The 22,089-nt window shown below is 36.0% G+C and overlaps 1 long non-coding RNA gene across 2 annotated transcripts in view; it reads right to left on the bottom strand.

Moving 5' to 3' along the window:
* Positions 1–876: 876 nt before the first annotated feature.
* LOC137496814 (uncharacterized) overlaps positions 877–22,089 on the bottom strand; it is an 81,250-nt gene continuing 60,037 nt past the window's right edge. For both annotated transcript variants that reach the window (XR_015504049.1, XR_015504050.1), the window contains exons 4-5: positions 14,775–14,808; positions 877–2,444 (exon numbers count right to left, since the gene is read on the bottom strand). This is a non-coding gene — a long non-coding RNA (uncharacterized LOC137496814). The remainder of the gene's footprint in view (positions 2,445–14,774; positions 14,809–22,089) is intronic.

Below are 22,089 nucleotides of genomic sequence, written 5' to 3'. Positions count from 1 at the left end.
ATCATTTAAATTAATATTTTTTATAATTTGTTGAAATAAAACAGCTATAATTAATTGACTTTTACTAAATTTCCTTCAAACATTGTTATTTTTTTTTACAAATTACAAAACAAAAAAAGAGGTCTGATTACACAACTATAGTGGTCAAAATGACCCCATGCATTTGTCTGCTACTTATCCCCATTACTTTAAATACGCATGCCTCTGTTGCCTGGCAACTTCCTGCTAGAGCTGCACAACATTGGAAAAATCTGACATTGCAATATTTTGTTTTATTGCAAAATGAATACAATTTTACCAGATGATTTGAATAGCTGTATTTGGGAAGATTTTAATTATTTAGATCGACTGGGATAATCAAGAGTTGTGCGGATGCACTTCATTGAAAAAATTTTAATACATTCATCCATTAATTTTCTTGTCGGCTTAGTCCCTTTATTAATCCGGGGTCACCACAGCAGAATGAACCGCAAACTTATTCAGCAAGTTTTTACGCGGCGGATGCCCTTCCAGCAGCAACCCATGTCTGGGAAACATCCGCACACACACACACACTACGGACAATTTAGCCTACCCAATTCACCTGTACCGCATGTCTTTGGACTGTGGGGGAAACCGGAGCACCCGCAGAAAACACGCGAAGGCAGGGAGAACATGCAAACACACAGAAACGGCAACTGAGCCGAGGTTCGAACCAGCAACCCAGCGACCTTCTTGCTGTGAGGCGACAGCACTACCTACTGCGCCACTGCCTTGCCAAAATTATAATAAAAAAGCAAAATTAAATAAACTGTGCTTTATGATTTAAGTACCAAATAGAACAATCAAATGAAAAATAATATGGTCATCATTGCATAAATAATAAGAAAAAAAAGATATTTCATAATCTTTTAATAAATCTAATCCTTCGATGTGACTATTGCGAATACACACATTGCAATATCAATGCTCAAACGATACATTGTTCAGCCCTTCTTCCTGCCAACAAAAACATAACTTTCTGTTGCCAAAATCATAAGTTTACTTCAGAAATGGCACATCCGCCAAAAAGCCTTCTCACGTGCTTAAGAAAGTGAGGCATGGACGTTAGCGGGTGGTCTAACGTAGCTTAACTATACATTTATAGGCTGTATCACCAAAAAGATTGTATATTTAGGGTGATGACTTGACTGAATATGGCAACAAACATGTACAAGCACACACATTTTACAGACACAAGCTTAATTTTTATATCTCAATAAAAGCTTTGAATGTAAAGATAATGTGACCAGCATGGCAATTTTAGTATAAAGAATTCTGGTAGTTTCAGGGTTAAAGCAACAAATTGAACTATTACAATTGCACTTTTAAACACTTTCAAGCACTTTTTTTCCAAAATCTAAGCAATTTTAAAACCTTGAAAACACTAGATTAAATATAAGCATTTTCAAGGATTTCAAGCTCCCATACCAACTCTGAACATGGGTCTGTTTATTTAGTAGTTTTGATTCATCACACTGAGCCCTTAGTCAAAAGTGATGAAGAGTGTGATGGAAAACGGGGGAAGAATTTTGATGGAAATCCAAACATTTGTGGTAACACGCGATGCATTGGAATACATGCAAATACCAAATGAAAACAGTAAAACATCTCAGCTTGCTTGTGACCAGATGACTGAAAACATATGTTAATACCAGGTGGAAACACAGCCACAGATGGAAAACACTGAATATAATGTACACCATATGACAAAATGCATATTTACTGTTAACAAGAAAACTGCATTAAACTTCTCAAAAGGGAAAACCAAAATGCGTCATTCGACTAAAATATTTAGCATATCTGTTTACATTCAGACAGAAACATATGCTTTTAAATATTTAAAAGTTTGCTTTGAAGCCAGGGTTTTATTGTATATGAAATGCATGTGCTTTTATTACTTCTTCCCGCAATCCTCCATCGTCTAAAATTGTTGACATGCCCTCTCAACTTTTGTTTGCTATTCATTGTGCTGCAGTAGCAGAGAATTCTCTCATGATCCAGAGTGGCCAAAAGAAAAAGAAAAAAATGAGATCTAGTGGTGTATGGTAGCAGTAGCCTTGTGAAGGAGACGCCTGAGGGCTTTTCAGAGGAGTCCTCCAAACTTCAAAGTCTCTTTGCTTCCATAAGAAAGGCCATTGGGGAGTTGGCATCAATTTTAAATGATAAAGAGGAGGTTAGGGTGGGAGTGAGTGAAAGCGTAGCAGAATAAAAACCAAGACTCTTGTCAGGATTAAAATTAGTTGTGTTTGTACGGAGAGCGAGCTGGCTGTGTTTGTTCCTCCACCGAAGCTGAGAAACATGGACGACCCTTCTGACAAGCACATCAGCGTGTTCAGCAGAAATCATCATGAGTGCATTATCAGCACAATCAGCTACAGCCACAGCCAGGATGCACACTTCCTGCCCACATTATGGCAGACACACTAAAGGAAGTGTAAAAAAAAAAAAATTTATAATTACGTGACAGCAGACAGTCTATTTATGCAGATCAGTTCACATGTTAAGTGTATATATTATAAATATACAAAGAAATGCATGCATATGTAAAATAGAATAAAAAATGAATAAAATGTTTTCTAATTTAAGATTAGATTTAACATCTATTAAAAATTCAGCCAGACAGAGAGCTTTGTTGTACTTTCGCGACTTTTTTAGGCAAGAATAGAGTTGTTTAAATTGCAACTATGCAATTTATTTATAAAGATAGTGTCTACTTTAAGTTATTATCATTTCAAAGATCACTTCGTCATCCATCAGCCTATCAAGGTTGACATTGTCTATCTACAAGATGGCGACAGAGACTGCATAATCACTAGAGGAGAAAAACTCTGTGTAATTTCAAACTACAGTTGATCAAATTATTATTAACAGCTAAGAAAATCTGTTAACATAATTAAGACATTTTCTAAGTTGATCTCTCTCTTTTGTATTGCTGTATTTATACTATAGCAATTGTAGTGAATTGAGTCTAAGATGGGACTCACATATCAGTAATGTATTTATTGAGTACGAGTTACTTTTTGATTGGCCATCTGTTTGTTTGTAATGAGTCCTTTTTTCGTTCTTGCAAGCTTTTTCAGTAAAAAGAAAGAAGAAAAACTTGCATGTGTTTAGCGTTTTTCGTATTTGTGTTACTTCAGCTTTTTTGGAGATAATTATTGTGATCTCCCAATTGCAGCAGAGAAATACTGGGAGATATCTCTGTAGACTGATGGGATTTCATGCCGTTCAGCCTTATAATCTTAACATGTGAGCAAAATCCCCTGTTTTGTCATCACTAGACATTACACTAGAGAATCATTCAAATTCTAGCTCTAAAGTGACATTGGTGAAGTAGCAACGGTTTCTGTTGTTCTGACGTCAGCTGCAGATGTGAAGGAATGGCAGAAGAAAGTAGTTCCTCATACAAAATGATTTTTAGACTCTCCGTGTTTGATTTTCTTTTTTATACTTGATTATGCCGTTAAACTGTTATATAAACGCAACATCACGATTGTAGCAGTGCAATGTGGCTGTAATCCTTCACTGGGGGGACACTAAAGGTTGATTTCTGCGTCAAGATCACACGTATGCTATGGCGCAGCTAACGCATGGATGCATAGCCCTCGTTCTTTTAAAAACAATAAAGGTACATGTCATAACAACGCATAGTGCAAGCTCTGTGATTGGTTGACTTGGTAGCGCTGACGAGAGGTGAAAGCCACGCGAGCCCGATGTAACAAGTGTTTACCAGAGTGGAGTCCCATGAAGGAGCTCCGGATGGAAACTATTGTTTTATTTATTATGGAAACTATTGATTTTTGAACATAAACACCTCATTGCCAGCTAGCAGTTTTGGAAGTGTTATTGCAGAGCAACAGAAACGGCGTGAAGAAGTATAAATGCACTGCAACGGGCAGAGTATGCCACGTGGGTCACTTCGATCACTTAACGCAGAAGTATAAACCAGGCTTAAGACAACACACGCGTCCTGCCAGTGCCAATGTACAACCATATATGTAATTATGTGACCAAGTAGCTTATGTGATTATTTTTTTACTATATTAGTACTACTCAAATTTTTGTTGTTGTTTATAAACTCAAAAATTACACCAACTTTCAAAAGATTATAATATCAGATTGTTTCATAATCACTACATTTAAAAATATATATTTTAGAGTTTTATTTTAGTTCACTTTAAAAAAATAGGTCTTAAAATAATTCATTATCTTCACTAAACTGAAGCAAGAATACCAGTTTAACTTCATTTTAAAAAGAGCAAGACCATAAAGATTTATAAGAAAATGTATTTATTGAATTATTGCTTTTTGCTTATTAGAACACAAATAACACAACTTAGACTTATTTTTATGACAAAATAAATAAAAATTTTATTTAGATGTTAGTGTTTCTATCCCCCAGAATAACTTGCTCCTATTTTTGCTTTATCAATATTTTATTTATTGTCATTTTTTCAATATTTATTAAATTCCCTTGCTAAAAAGACAACGTGAGGACCATATGAATCAAGAAACTTACTTTTAAGGCCCCCACTAAATAAACCAACAAAATCAAAGCCAAGTGTGAACACTCATTTAAAATTATCCAGATTCATCTACTACAAGTTCAACGACAGATATATGCTCTCACAAAAAAATAATATGCATACAATTCTTCTGGAAACTACAGCTAATTAAATACAATTAGGACCAATTCCTTTAAGAAAAGCCTGTAAGAAAGCACAGCCAGGATAGGCATGCAGGACACGAGAGGTCGTCTACCTGCGCAGCTTAGATATGCCATTTAATCTTGCCCTTCTCAGCTGACACAGCTCAAGGGGAACTTAGGAAGGCAGGACATTGAGGTGATTGCTATGTAGTATAGCCAGTGGACAACGGCAAAGTTCAGAGCTCATTTAAGAGACTTGGAGACCTTTTCACCTCATGCAGTGCATTGGGTTCTGGATGACAAATGAGCTCCTTAAAGCACTATGTTCTACTGCTCCAACAGTCCCACCCCCTCACTCCACCTTCAGCCATTTATCATTCACATCCTTGCCTCGCCAACACAGCCTAGTTCATAAAGAGTGTTAAAAACACAATGGGGAAAATACAGTGAGGAAAAGCAGAATATCTGGCCATGAGTAATTCTGATTCTGGTTCACATGAACTAAAATACTCTGATATTAACATGATTAAGAGACAATGGCTTGCTATGCATTAAAGGATTTTAAATGCACAACGCAGAGGCAAAGAACCACCAAACGCAAAGCAGAGGTTGTCTCCGTGAAGTGCATTTAAAACCCTGTAACTTAAGGCAAGCTGTTGGTTTTCTTGTCGTCATTTGCCAAGGTTAAGACAAGTTAAGACTAGTAATGGCAGCACATTATTGGACTGAATTGTTAGAAAAGAGTTTGATGTCCTTGCTTTGAATCAGTCACGGACAGAAAAAGAGAGTGTGTATGTGCTTATTTGTGAATGACACTTATGTAAATGACATATGTATATATATATATATATCATAGGATCACATATTAGCGACCTCCAAATATTTTTAAGAATATAGTGTTGTTTGATCAGCACCACCTTCCTGGTGAGAAACATGTCAGTGTCCTCGAATATACACAGAGGAATGATGGCTCCATCAACTTTACTTTTGACTCGTCAACTTGAAGTTACTATGGTTACTACTAATGTTTGAGGGTAGCCTACTATTTTTAATAGTGATCAAAACTGTCTGGACCTACCTGTGCAATAAACAATTTTATTTGCACTCCTCATGTTGGGTCGACACCAAAAACAAAATTATGAATTTAGAGGCAAATTTATCAAATGTCACTGAAAGCTCACCTCAATCACGCATAATCCACCTCAATCGCATCTCCTGTGCAAAATTAAATAATTCAACTCAAGCTGAAAATTAATGAGTAAACTAGATCTAGTGACGTGGTGCTCTATAATTTGGTGTGAGTCCAGCATTGCAGCCAATCAGAATCAGAATTTACAACAGACCATGAAATAAAAAGATATTTGATGACATTGTAAAAAATGCTGGGTTCCACACATCGATTTGTTTTAGGAGAATGAGATGCAATTAAGTTTTTAAGTTTACTGGTTTTTACAAATTTAAGTGAATTGAACATTAAACAATTAAGTTGTCCCCCCAAAAAAAACTCAAGAATTGTGTTGTTTCAGCTCATTTTAAATCAGTTGTTTGAACAAACAGAAACCGTACTATTTTGAGTGTACCATATGCCCAATCCCAATTCTTTTTTGTATTCCTTCCCATTCCCTTTTTTTCTTGAAATGGAAGGGGACAGGCTTTAAATTTTACCCCTAGAAAATGAGACAGCACAACAACATCAGCACACGTCACGATACGTCATCGCGATATCTTGCTTCATATGAGATCAGACGATATCGACTGCTGTAGTTATTCCAGTTGCCTTATTTTTTTGGTATATATCTTAAGGAAATCACTGAAGGCATATATCATGTTATCATAATGATCTAATGTGGCAATAAGACCTAAATGTACTGTGCATTGTACATTGTATTGTGCATTGTGCACAACATTAAAAAACATTAACATTATACCAGACACTGTAAAAAGGTTATTCCCAGCCGGACTTTTCTGACAGGGTATTCGAGGCGGTTTTTAAAAGCATGATTGTAAAACAAAAATGCTGTTATGAATGTAATAAAACACCTACTTGTTTGTTGTTAAAAAGTCTTAACAATGACAAAAAAATACTAATTTGTGCATCTACTTGTTGTAGATGGTGTAATCCGGGGAAGTTTTATACCCCTTGGTTTCGAGGGTGGTCCTGAAAAATCTCAACGCAAATCAACGCTGACGCGCACCTTTCAAAAAATTTTACTACACGTCAAACGATGCAAAGCACAAGCTCTGGGGTTGGTCAGCTTGGTAGCGCTGACGAGTGTGGGTGGAGATGAGAGCCACACAAGCCCGTTGAAGCGAATGTTTAAGTGTTGACTTTTGTTTTATGTTGTATGTATGATTAAAGTTGTTGCACATCCTCCAATTCCCGCCTCAAAATGAGTGAATTTGAGCCACTTGTACATTAAGGTAGCATTCAGGAAAAAAAAAAAACAGCAAAGAAACTCAACATAGACAATCATAAACACCTACTGCCAGATAGTGTTTCGGAAGTGTTATTGCAGAGGAACACAAACAGAATAAATGCACGACTACTTTTTTTAACTATTTTATTCACAAAATGGAAGTGAGGAAAACCTTTTATCTCAAGATAAACACTCTCGTAAGAGGTCACAAGGATTGAAAAAGACATTTTTTTTTAAGAAAGAGAAGTTGTAACATATAGTAATTTGCCGGAATACGATGCTGTGGTTCACGCTTAGAACATGCTGACGTGAGATGTTTACTCCAGCCAATCAGAACAATCAGACACATTCACATCCACACTGTTTATAAAAATAAAAGCCTTTGGATATTTTTCCAGACAAATTTAGCTGCTAGTTGTTAGTCAGATAATGTTTCTATGTTCCTTCTTAATGCCAGCTGTGTAAAATAGTATCAATAAAATGCTTATGACAAACTGCTGTTTGTTTTTTACCTTCAAGTAACTGTTTAGCCGAGGTTAGCACTTCTGACTTGGATGTCTTGGGACAAAGCAACTGCCTGAATGCTAAAGCTTCAAATAAAAGTGAAACCATCAACAAAAGCCCGAACCCTATTATAATTACAAATACAAGCGCAGTCGTTAAAGGCCATTTCTGATTATTGATGTCAGAATTTACCTGCATTTTGGATACAGTATGTTGTATGTGTGAATGCTCTTTTCTGGAAAAATTCAGGAACGTTCATGCCTGTGTGAACAACAGTCGTTCTGAAAATATTGCAGATATTTACCAGTATAACTGTGTAAAGGGGACTAATGACATTTGCCACTAATCAATCTATGTACTATGACAGGTAAAACTGGAATATTCTAAGAAGCAGCTAACGTAAACCCCTAAATCATGATATTGCCTTATTTATAACAAGGTAAATAGTTCAATTATTAATGTCCCTAAACATACCAATTGAATTAGTTCAGAATTGGCTCATAAAATGACGGATCTGAAACTGAACACATTGGTAAGAAGGAGAAAATGAGAAGCTGAGTGGAATGTGACAATTGTATTGATGATCTCTTCTCTCTTTGAGCAGAGAATAATGATGCGCTGATCAACGGATGTGTTTTTCCATCTCTCTGTTTATTTGATCAAACCTGATTGGACTGGGGAAATGAATCTGGCAGCAGCTTTGAAAACAACCTGAAATAATTTGAGCTATTCTCCGGAGTTTCGTGAATGTTTTGAATGTGTTTAACAACAAGATTTGTGCCCAAAGGATATTCGCGTGTTCAATCAGAAAATGTTTGTGTAGTGCAGATAGATAAAGCCTATCAAGTGGATGAAGCGTTCCTGTACATAATAGCAAATAACAACACATCTGCGGGTTCCTGCGAGAGATGAGAACGCACACTGAATTGTCTCCACAGCAACAGATTACACGTCAGAAATTTAAACATCTCCCTCTCTGTTGTGAAAACTAATGAGGGTGATTACACACGAAGCTAAAAAAATGAGATGATTAGTCCTCTGAAACGCATAACAGAATTCATTTACAGAATTCTCGCCCGCTTTGAGCAAGTTAATTGCATCATATTTGAAGAAGTCATCTCATGCTTATTTCCTCTTGAGTTTCATTTCGAGATCTATTTTCATCGCCTGTAGTCTTTCACACTTCAGTGTGACACCAATTATATCAATAAACAAAATAAAGCTAAAAAATAATATATTTACAAATGGCAATACCAAGTGTCCTTTTGCAGTATGTAAAACATAAGTCAAATTTCTCCATTTAGTACATTATACTGTAGTACTGTTGCTGTCTGCCACGTTTTCACCATAGGCCTGTTTAAAAGTGCCCTATAAAGAAAATCTGGATATTTCTAGGCAAAGTGTAATAGTAAGAGATCATCAGTATATGAAAATGGCCATACCGTGAACCTCAGGCACCATTGTTTCCTCATTCTGATGTAAATTCCACAAGTGTAATTATTTGTAAAATCAAAATATATTGAATCCGAACACAAAGCAAACTGACCTACGGGCCATGATCAAGGTCATTCATTCGGACCTGACAAGCGACCACATCATCAAGAGAACAAGGTTTCATATGTAGCTCTAAGATCATTAATATACAAGCCACAGGCAACATTAGATAAGCCATAATGTTTTATAGTGAGACAACAATGTACTATGTGTATATGTGGGACTTTTATTTTGAAAACAAAAGCCTAAAGCTTGTTTACTATAGCTGTGTCCCAAATGGCACACTATACACCATGCACTATGTACTTACACACTCAACAGGATAGTATATTTATGTAGTGTTGTCCCAAATGGCACACTAATGTTTTTTTACTAAGCCGTTTCTAATTCAAACCGTTTCCCCGACGACGTTTGACGGTTGCCAAATCAGTGAAATAAACGACCGAATTATCAAATAATACCTGCCGTGAGTATTGCCGCATTCACCATCGGGAGGCGCAATAATCACTCTAGTAGGAGAATTTTGCTTTCACCATCCAAAATAAATAAAGTTATCCAACATGTGCGCCCGATAGCTCCGCACCTTCCGCTACGTAAGCAAACCTGCGGTCGTTGAGTGCGTGAAGTGTCCATCATTACACACTTCATTTTAACGACTAAATGAGTGCATCATCTGGATAATTAAAGTGCACTTAATATTTTTAGAGTTTTCACTGTGAATTCACTAATCATATTCCAATATAGCTCTAAAGTGAAGTTTGTGAAGTAGCGATGGTTTTGGCAGTTCTGACGTCAGCTGCAGATGTGAATGAATGGTGGAAGTAGTTCCTCGTACAAAAAGGTTTTTGAGACTCTCCTTGTTATATTTTCTTTTTTATATAGCAGTGCGAGATGGCTGTATATCATCACTGATGGGTCACTAACTACGTACTCACACTATGTACAGTTGCTTTGAACTGTGCCAAGGCATGCGTGTCCTCACTCCCCTCTGCCCTGTTGGCCTGCACTAACATTGAATCGGAGCACGCTTACGTCATCGATGATGTGCTGTTTAGTTTAACAGAAGAGAAGCGCTCCGGTTTCCTTTACAGTCCAAAGACATGTGATACAGGTGAATCGGGTAGGCTAAATTGAGTGTGAATAAGTGTGTATGGATGTTTCGCAAAGATGTGTTGCAGCTGGAATGGCATCCGCTGCGTAAAACATATGCTGGATAAGTTGGCCGTTTATTCCGCTGTGGCGACCCCTAATTAATAAAGGGACTAAACTGAAAAGAAAATGATTGGATCTGCCAATTTTGATGCTCATAAATAATCATAAAAGTCCTCGTGCTGTACATTGGAAGTTTGCTGAAGGTGCCGCTAACATGCAGCGAGGTGTTTGCATCTTTAATAAACTACGACAGTTTGCGTTCATTAAACAGTAAGAATGATTAATAAATACATAATATAGATACATACACACACACTTTAAGCTCATCAAATCGCTGTTTACATAGTAGACTTTTAATAAGAGTTTTACCTTAATCATATTAAATTCGAAGAATTGGTGTCTTATATAAATGTACTTGGAAAGTGTCAATGAAGTCGCGAGCTGTCAAAGACATTCCAATGCCTTTGTGCATGAGCCCTCCAATGTTTCAGTAAGTTTGACGTGTTTCCTCCTTAAACGCAACGAAAGCGTATGCTTCGCGTTGTTTTGTCAGAATCCTTGTAAAATACAGCCATACTTTAGAACGATCAGTTTAAGCAAATTTGATCATGCGTGTTGAATCTGAAGGGAGTCGCTCCCTTTCGCAGTCCTGTGGGCGTTATGTGTGTGTGTCTGTCTGTGTGTGTGTCTGTGTCAGGCCCGTGCACAGACTCTTACAGTGGCAGGTGCTCAACGCGATCACAGAGTGAAGAGCAAGTGCCTCCTGAGAGGGGCACCTAAGCCAATGAGGGCAGAGGGGCAGTGGCTCTAGCCACCGGACCACTCCCCTGTGCACGGCACTGGTCTGTGTGTCTGTGTGTGCTTGCAATGTTTCTACTTTATAATTAATGTTCTTAACTCACAGCAATACAACTTTTCAATGAGTACAATTGTTTGTATTTAATACTTTATTATTATTATAATTTTCCATTTTCCATATCCGCAATGCCTGTATTTTGGCTCTTCTTTTTTTTTCTTTTTTTTTATTTAGAATCCAACTTGGAAATCAAGGTTTTCTTTATTGGCATTAATTGTTTTAAAATTCAAATGGCACTAACATGTTTGTGTTTTAATTTCTGTAATAAATATGTCTGTCAAGCCAGGATGTTTACATTAAGAATTCTGTGTTACAAGTTAAACAAAAATTCTAATAAACAATTAAATTTCGAATTTAAATAGTTTTTGTACTGCGTTTACTTTAATTTTACATTTGAATAGCCAAAATTACAAGTTATAGTCTTTTAAATGTGATTAATCAAAATCAAAAAGTGTGATTAATTAGTTAATTTTTGACAGCACTAATATATATATATATATATATATATATATATATATATATACACACACACACACACACACACACACACACACACACACACACACACACACACACACACACACAAAGAAATACATCTTTATCGGCCACTTTTGTAAAATTTTATTATGATTTATGATTTATAATTTATTTATAATATATAAACAGGTTAACGTCTGATGGATTCATATTTGTCCATGTCCACTTGGAAAGTTTGTTTGTTTGTCGGTGAGAGCTGCACGTCAGAGCGGAGCTTATTAATATTCACAGCATGATCCATATATGATCAGTTTTGGACCTTCTGATTCAAGTGGTATGGAGTAATAAATGGGCATATAAAACCCTTTGAGGAGATTTTTTTAGCTTACCAAAGCCATAAACATACTATGTAAATATCAGAGAACAATATAACTGATTAAACCAATGCAGTACATGGTACCTTTAAATGTTAGCTTAAACATTACAAAATGTTTCATAAAAATCTGACATTGCACTGAAATGTCTCATCTATGTTGTAACTTTAGCCAATCACAAGTCGATTTTTTTGTTTGTTGGTTTGTTTGTTTTTGCACCTGCATCAAAATGATTATTACTTATCATAATTCAACAAAGAGTGAAAGAGGATATGAAATGATCACTTTTGCAAATATATATATATTTTTAAGCTACTGACTCGTTTACTTTCATCACTGTTATCTTATTGTTTTGATTGATTCTCTCTTGGGTTAGATGGCTATGCTACTTTGTGTGCCAAATATTCTGTACACTCCATTTTTGTGCCTTGCAAGCTTTCCTGTTTTTTTTTTCCCTTTCTTAAGTCAGTGTTTGAGATTGTTCAGGGATTTCAAGAATCCCCCAAGCAATTTGTTGTGGGATTGAAATGGTCTAATGAATAGGCCCTGACTCAATTAGACAGAAGCTGTTTTTCTTTGTTTTGCTTATTGGCCTTGGCACTTTGAATGTACATCTTGTCATCCAATATTATTAAGCAAAAACAACTAGGGACATATAAGCATAAACAAGCATGTGAGTAATCAGTGACACTACACACTTATTACTGTGTCTCCTCAGCAGGGCTATCATTTCCTCCTGCTTAGTTGTAAATTAATGGTTAATCCAGTCACTGGTTAGATGTAAAACTCTGCTTCTAGATGTAGAGACTATCTGTTTTCAAAACATTCAAACATGTAAAAGTTGTACTTTCACAAACTAAACAATGCATTAAAATTAGGGTTGTGCACTATTGGATAAAATTGACATTGCGATATTTTGTCTGCGATATGGATATAATTTCAAAATACTTATAACTGTATTTAAAAATAACTCGCAATTTTAGATTGACTGGAACCGTTTTTGTAGAGGATTTTGTATTGTTTTTAAAATACAATAAACAAATTAAAAGCACAGATAAATATAGATAGATACAAATGAAAACATGATTTTCTGGGAAATGCAATAAAAATGCAATAATCATTTTGTAAAATAACACTACTCTTTATTGTACAAATAATAAATGAAATTAATCTGCATTAAAGCTGGAAACTTTATAACTTCTTGGTTTAAATTCACTTTCACACTATTAGGATTGTTCTGAAATGTGGTATTTCATTATTATAATCCCAACTTAACATTGCAGATCCTGCGATGTGACTTGCAGATTCACACATTGCAATATTGATGCTGAAAAGATATTGTATATTGTGCAGCCCTAATTAAATCCTCTCTCCATGTTTAAGTTTACATTACAAATGCTCATTATTAAGCTAGATAGAGAAGTTTAATTATTTTTAAAAATCAAAAAATATTAAATATACAACAAAAAAAATTATTGAATGCAAACTAACCATGGACTACTTTTTAAATTGAAAATATTAATGTTGTTAATATTAAAATGATACTACTTAAATAACAAAAATTTAATTAAACTTTCAAAATATCTTGTCATAAGCGTTCTTGCAGGACTCCCAGAGATTCTCCATCTTAGAAATGCTCAATAATGCTTATTTCTGGTGGCTGGGCTGGCCAATCCTGGAGCACCTTGACCTTTTTTGCTTTCAGGAACTTTAATACTAGAGGAAAACTTTTTAAAAAATGTAAATCTTTAATAAGAGATATGTATAGTTTCAGTTGCATGGTTTCAGTTCAAAAGATTAAAAGGGTAAGGTAGATAATTCAGTTAAAAGGGAAATGAAAAATGGTTTGAATAACATAACCAGTAAATGAGTATAGTATTTTTCAAGAGCTTCAAAAATAAAAGAAAAAAACCTGCTCAGCAAGAACACAACAAAGATTGTCTATCAGCCATAAACAATTTTCCCCATCGACTGTGAAGGCCACTTGGAATAATCTTCTAAAGTCCAATTTAGAGAAAACAGTCCAGATGGAACTTTAACGGTAACTGCTCTTGAGATTACGCCAGTGAAAGTGTGATTCAGGTCAGTGTGCTTTGATATCTTATAAAAAAGCATTTGACAACTTCATTTCAGCTCATTCACACACAGAATTAATAGCGTACAATGAATCAGTTAATTTATAATTATCCACAATAAACGATTACACATAATTCTGCAGCTAAATTTAAAATATCTAAACCAGACTTTTAATTTTTTAATAAGATTCCGTTTATATTGCTCAATTCTCATGAATCTGATCTTGTCCAGATGGAACGGAAATATATGAAACTGAAATGTTATGATTAATGAACAACTTTTGAAATACCTAAACCAGGCTGATGTTTTTTGTATTTTAGTGATATTGCTCCAGTTTCATCAACCTTACTCTGATGTTATACTGGGCACACTATGTACATTTCACTAGCCACTGACATGAAATTGACCCTACGCAAGTTCTCAGCCTTCAAGCACTTGACATTGCAGACCTTATTTTCTTTTTCATATATCACAGCACATAAATTAATGATGATTCCGCACTGTTGATTTCACTTCTCATTTGAAACAGAGTTGGACACACATGACAGTATGGTACTTGACATGCTTTCATGAGACTAAATTCTTTGGGGGTCAACTCGTGATGGCTCGACGTGAAAAATTCATGCTTATTTCTATATTTTAAAGAGGTCAAACATGGAAAGCAACTCGAGTACATTCATAACAACACATGAGCTGCAAAATAAGCTGTTTAACAATAAAGTTATTCACTTCAAAATCAAAACTCTTTTACTCACCCTTATGTAAGTTCCAAACCTCCATGAATTTCTTCTGTGTGGAGAAAAATAAAAAGATATTTTAAAGATTTGCAAAACAAGATTGGGCACCAATGACTTTTATTGTATATTTGTGAATGTCATTGGATCATTCTTTCACCCGCATATTGAACATTATTTTTTCTAAATTCATGTTAAATATTAAAGTAGATACTTAGCTATGCTATGAGCAGTATGTGAAATCCCTCGTGAACTTAATTTGATGTAGACACTAATATAGGAGGTTTCAACTATGAGCCATAAATTTTTGCATTTCACAACATTTCAAATTTGTATTGACATGTATATAAATAATAGCAGGGCAGCACGGTGGCTCGGTGGTTAGCAATGTCACCTCACAGGAAGAATGTTGCTGCATGCTTCGAGTCCTGGCTGAGCTAGTTGGCATTTCTGTGTGAATTTTGCATGTTCTCCCTGTGCTAGTGTGGGTTTCCTCCGGGTGCTCCGGTTACCCCCATTGTATAAAGACATGCAGTGTAAGTGAATTGGGTAGCCAAAATTAGTCTTAGTGCATGTGTGTGTGTTCATGGGAGAGCGTATAGGTATTTCCCAGTACTGGGTTGCGGCTGGAAGGGCATTAGCCGCGTAAAACATATACCGAAATAGTAGGCAATTCATTCTTCTGTGGCAACCCCTGATAAATAAGTAACTAAGCCGAAGGAAAATGAATGAATAAATTATAAATAATAGCACATTTTATTAAAAGTCCCATGAAGTGCTTGGAAATATGTATTTTTATTGGATGTTTGATGTAATTTCAACCAAAACAGGAAGAGAGGGTGGAACATTGTGTAGCTCCTTCTCTTTTTGAAAAGCATGCAGTAGCATTTTGTTTTCATCATTGCATCATTGCCAGTGAGAGTGATTAAGCTCAAGCCTATCAAATGAAAAGCGTTTTGAAGAGGGTGAGGTATGTCAGATTATAGAGAGCATTTGATTGGTTATGATGAAAAGAGAAACTGCAGCATGGGTTGATGTAAATAAAACCACTGATCCATTTCAAGCCAAGCTTTAATGTCATTCTGCTACATGTGTGGATATACAAAAAAAAAAACGAAATGTTGTATCTCACAGGACAATGGTGCTACATAAATTAAAGGTGCAGTAGGTGATCTGCCAAAATGCTAATCTGTTAGCATATTAGCTTTGGACAGCAGGGGAGGGACTGTGTTTCAAAGCCACGCCTCCTGACATCGCAGGACATCGCAGTTGATGACATCATGCACCGCGACACAACAGCAGACACTAGTTCATGCTATTCACCACTTAGAAGTGTGTGTAGTGGTTGGCACGATGGCGTGCAGAAATTTCACATATGACTAAGCCACACTAACATGATATTTCAGAGCGAATATTCAGAAGAGCGGTGAACAATATCAGTAGTGCATCACAAGCTGTCATTGTTCAGAAATTACCCAATGTGTATATAAAAGCAACTTCAGCTCAGTATAGCAGACTAGGCAGAATAGTGCTTGTGGAACGTTTCTTTGTTGTGGTAAGAAGAAGATAGGGTCGGCGATAAGGTAAGTGACAATTTTATTATTATTATTTTTAAGTGTTTTTTTTTTGCGCGAGGCTTAAAGGTGCTTATAGTCGCTCAGCTCTCTCTCTTGACTGGTCTCTCTTGCTTCCTTAAGAAGGTGTCCCTCCGGCCCAGTTACTAGAGAAAGCAGGTGTTATTAATTATTTCTAATAATTAATGCTCTCCCCACCATAGCGCTATTTACTTATGTTTTGTTGTTAAACTAAATGTAAATCTACATTATCGATGCTGTAAAAGGCCTTTATGAAATAGAAAATAGTCTCATCAATTGTTCACCGGAGGATTTCAGTGGCTTAACAACAAGTCTGTGCATTTAACGTTAACCCATTTGTAACAACAACATCTGCATCAGCTCTGTGTGACTAAAAGAGTTTAAAATAGAACATTACCTGTCTAACAGAAATACTTCAGCCATGGTGTCGTCCTTCCTCCAGTGTGCAAACGTAGCTTCAATATTGATTCTGGACTTTAAAAAGTTTCAATTCAGCATTTGATTTTGCCACAACTTTGACTGTCTCATGTGCACGTGTCGTGAACACGCTGCTTTCATGCAGGCGGGCACAAGCTAATGGCGGATAAGCGTGAACAGAGATGCGCAAAAGCCCAAATCTGCAGTTGTTGACAGACAGTTTGAGCTACTTATCGGAGTTATGGGAGATGTCGGCCCGACAATATTTAACTGGATGAACATTTTTTAGTTTTATGCCTTACCCAGAATAGAAAAATACATATAAACACATTTAGATCATTTATTTTAATCATTACTATTGGACTGTGAAGAGACTTTCAACCAGCACAACAAAAAATGTGTCTGAAGATGATCACCTACTGCACCTTTAATCAAAAATACAAACACAACACTCGACAAAAGAGTTATTTAAAAAAAAACCTATGCATAACTGACAAATACTATAAGATACTTTAACTATACACATAAGGTTTACTATACACAAGACACACAAGTACTTTTACATGAGACTAAACAATGTTGTGCTGGATATTGAGCAAGAGATGTATTTAAGGAGAATATTGTGCAAAAGAGGTATTTAAGGTTTTACATTGTGCAAGAGGTATTTAAGGTTTAAGCAAGCATTGCAGCATGATGGTGGTACATGTATAGCGTACATCGTTTTCCTTATTGAGTCTTTGTAAGATGGAGTTAAGATAAAGTGTCAGGTGCATAAGAGAGAAGAGTGTTTCTACAGGTGGTTTGTCAAGCCCACTTATCAGAATTAAGCACAATTTGAAATGCACAATATTTCCATGAAGTGAATAAGAAAGTGTCCATAGTGAAAATGTGTCAGAGAAATGAAAGCGTTTTCTTTACTACAGGTGGTTTTGTTTAGCCCACCTAACACTATGGGACATAACTCAGAAATGCATGGGGAGGTGGGGGGTTGGATGAGATTTCAGAACAAGAAAGAAGCTGTTGAGTAGTCTAGCCGAGCAGGCTCTAATTCTCTGATTTAGGCGGAAAATACAAACTACAAGCTTTATATGTTGATATCGATTTAATAACTTCGAAACACAAATATTGTTTCTGTTTTGGAGCACACCAGCTTATAGAGATCTTTAAAAGGAACAATACTAATACTAAATTCTAAAAAACTTTATTTTAACTTCATGAACCTTTAAATGAACATTTAAATTCAATTTATAGATGGTCCACACTCTAAATTTTGCTTGGATTTATTAAATTAATTAACTGACATTTACTGTCAAGTATTACTAATAGTGTGTGATCATTTAAATAAAGCACATGCAATGTAGAGTACAGAACTGTGTTAATGGTTGTGCTAAAATTTACAAACAGTATGGTGATATATTTGCTTTAAAAATTTTAAGAAGTTTGTAGTTCCAGTAAATACTGTAAAGTAAATGCTTCTTTCAATGCTTTAAAGGGCACTTATGATGAAATTCTATTGTACGCTGTTTGGACAGAACTGTGTGATATAAAAACAATAAGATGTTACAATATGATCCAAATCCCTCTCATTTTGAGGCCCACCAACACGTGATGCAGAAGTGCAGTTTCCCCGCCCACCAAATTGGGATTAAAAGATGTGTTCAGTTTACTGTGATCAATAACCATCATCAAATTTGATCAAGAAAGAGTTTAACAAGGTTAAACGTTTTTAAAACAGTGCATGTTTGGAAAGTATTGCAGTGATTTTACTGTTTTACTTTAATCACCACAGCTGCATGTCAGTACAATTATAAAAGACGACACTTCAATCCTGGTTTGTGGACATTAAATATGCGCTGTGCAAAAACAGTGTGTGTGTGTGTGTGTGTGTGTGTGTGTGTGTGTGTGTGTGTGTGTGTGTACTTTGTAATGACATTGTGTGCGACTCATCGAAAGGCTTGAATTAACTTCACAACAAATGCATCAAATAATCATTGGAAAAGTTCTCTCTTTAGTATTTCTCACAAAAGCTTCAATCATGTCTGTCACTGTGCTGTTTATCTGACGCAGTCGGCGATTGAGGCACACTCTGACAGGCAGGTGAAAACGGTGGCCGGTGAAAACAAGCATGAATGGTGCAGGCAACAAAAACAGCTACAGGATGCTCAGAGCAGAAAATGACAAATTTCTGAAAGGTATAATAATAATCTGATGGGTGTTTTGAGTTGAAACTCTACAGACACGTTCTGTAGACACAAAAGACTCTTGGAAAAATTAGTAAAATAGGTGCCCTTTAAAATTAATGAGCAAATGAGACAATTGCATTTCAGCTTCACCATTTATTCTGTTTTGCATTGATTTTTTTTTTGTTTACTATTTTTGTGTTTTGTTTTTCCAAAAGTTGAAGATCAACCATTTTCCTTTTCTTTACAGCATTAACTCTCTCTCGCCTACATCTACGTGTTTGCGCTCAGAGGAGTTCTCAAAGCAATGCCTATTGATTGTTTCTTCCTCCTCACAACAGAATCCAGATCAAAGGCTGCTGTGTTTGTACATTAGGTTTTTTTTATAATCTCTGGGTAAAAGATCGAGCAAATGAAGCTCCACTAGAGCAGTGTCACTGATGCTAATCACCAGTCATTTAAATAGACCTTCTGAGGTGAGAGTATCGCCTTCACACAAGTGCGGAGCTAATTAGAGGATATAGGACAGATTCCTGCTGCTTCTAATCACATAAAATGAAATTACTGCAAAAGAAACGGTGTGCCTTCAAGTGGCCAAGGAAGTCTGGAAACAAGCTATGGCTGAGGTTTATTGAAAACAATAAAAAGATGAGTGACAAGTGCCTGTACCGCAGGAATATTTCTCCTGTCACCGGAATAGATCTACAATTCAATAAGGCGCTGCCGTTTGGTGCAAACTAATGAATGATACTTGCAATGAGCGACAATAACCCTCTAGGAAATTGGTCTAGGAAACAATGAGCCAAAATGAGGGAATAATACAGGCATGAAAAATAAACAAATAATACTGGTGGCTGCTGTATTGGTGGGGATATTGGAAATGTCAATGCGTGTGTGGAAAAGACCAAAAAAAAAAAAAAAAAAAGATTTCTCAGTGTCCCTCTAGGGACTTTCCACATTGTGTGCGCATGAGAAAGTGACAGAGAGAGAAAGAGAGGAGAAGTGAACAGTTGATGATTACCATCAGGTACTAGGTCTGCAGCTCTGAGTCAGATACCACCACCAGTGAGGGCAATGTAACCTCAGTTTCTCACCCAAAGATAAGACAACAAATTTAGAAGATTTGCTCATCATTCTTTAAAGGGCACCTAGGTTACCCCTTTTTCAAATTTAATATAAGTGTTTTGCAATCAGATTTTTCATTATACTTTATACAAGATTCTGTTTTATACATTTTTGCACGAGGGGGCTGTTTTGTCGTACTGCACTTTTAAGGCTAGTCCTACCCGCTTACGCCGTTTCAACGTGCCTTTATGCGTGCTTTAACATCCTTCCTTGGCTGCATCAGACAACAGACAGACTTAAAGGAAGAAGATCTCACGTAGCGTTTGTGAGAAATACTACAGTAAGAACTTTACTAATGAGTATTTGTTGTGGAGATGCATCAAGGAGTCACACACAATGTTAATGTACAAAGCTCATGAGCGCGCCAACACACACAGATACACACAGATACAGACTTAAAAACACTCACGCACACACACAGACAGACAGACAGACAGACAGACAGACAGACAGACAGAGCGCGTTTAACTTTGCATTCTTTTTGCATGCAAATGTGATAAGATACAGGTTAATCTCCCTGCTGCTGTATGGATATCTGTTATGTTTATGTACAAAATAAACCTGAATTAATGTCGACAAACCAGGATTGAAAGGTCTTCCTTTATAATTGTTCTGACATGCAGCTGTGCTGATGAAGTAAAGCTAAAGTAAATCACTGTACTTCATTACACACGTGCATCATCACGATGATGATTGATGATCCTAGCAAACTGAACAGATCTTTTATTCCCAGCTGTTTTGCGCACGTCTGGTCTTGTTGGTATGAATATACACGTAGCTACAGGGACATGTTAATACGTAAAGCTGTCAATCAATTCGGTGGGAGGGGGGACCGCACTCTTACGTCAAGTTGCGGTCGGTCTGAAAACCGCTCCAATTGGTCCACCATTTTTATGTATTTAAATAAAAAATAAAAAAAGAACTGGGTGTGTTTATTTCACCCCAATTTGATGGTCTATACTCTATATCCAGACATTTCTGTCCAAACAGCTTGAAAAGTTCATTTTTAGGTGCCCTATAAGTTATTGAGTTTGACACGCATAACCAGAGGAGAGATGTATATGAATATATTAGATATTTTAGGTAAATTTAACTGCATCTGTGTGTGTATATATACACACACACACATGTGTTGTAATATTGCTTTGGAGCAATAGTTATTGTGAAAAGCTCTATACAAATAAACTTTACAGTGGGCAGGTAAACAGTTGATGCAAACAATTGAAGCTTCAGTATACTTCAAGCTAATTCAAAGAACAAATGGATGGCATTAGAAAAAACAAAACTAGGTCAAAACTAATTAGTTTGGAGTTTATTTAGAGTCTGGCTGGTAAACACTTTCATACCACTATTGGTCTATAGTGATGACGTAAAAGGGAAATGTGGCTAAAAGAAAAAAATGTCTGTGCCTTAAGAACCCAGGAAATTATAGGATATTGTTAATTTTTGCATGAACTATTTTTATTAAAGTAATGTTATAAACTTTAATAAATAAATGTATTACGCAAGTACAATGATTAGACAAAATATCCAAAATGTGTTTTATAAACTCCAAAGCAGAAAAATCATATAGTTGTAACTAAAATAGACCCATTTATTCAAGTAATTTCCTTATAAATAGTTTGCTTTAAAAAGCATATCAGTACACAAATGGTGTGAAGTACTTAGATATGTTACAGTTTGACATCTTAAAAAGTTTTCATTTTGTTTTAAAGGTCTCATGTACAGGTTCTGTATTTATCCAATGTCAAAAAAAACACAAAAATTTACTGAAGCCTACTCTACTCTGGTGAGAAAGTCTATTGTGATTGGTCTACAACTTGCAATACATGTTGAACATCATTACCACTATTTCTGAAGACTTTTCAGAAAGACTTAGGGCTTATTCACACTAGGCTATCCAAACCATGCCCAGGTGCATTTCCCAGTTCGTTTGACAAGTATGAGTGCTCCAAATCGGGCTCAGGCTTGGTTCGGTTGGCCCTGGCCCAGTTAGAAGAGGTGTTCCACACTGTGGTT

The sequence above is a fragment of the Danio rerio genome, chromosome 12 (genome assembly GCF_052040795.2).
Source record: "Danio rerio strain M-AB ecotype USA chromosome 12, GRCz13ab, whole genome shotgun sequence".
NCBI lineage: Eukaryota > Metazoa > Chordata > Actinopteri > Cypriniformes > Danionidae > Danio > Danio rerio.
This window is presented reverse-complemented; position numbering and strand designations above follow the sequence as displayed.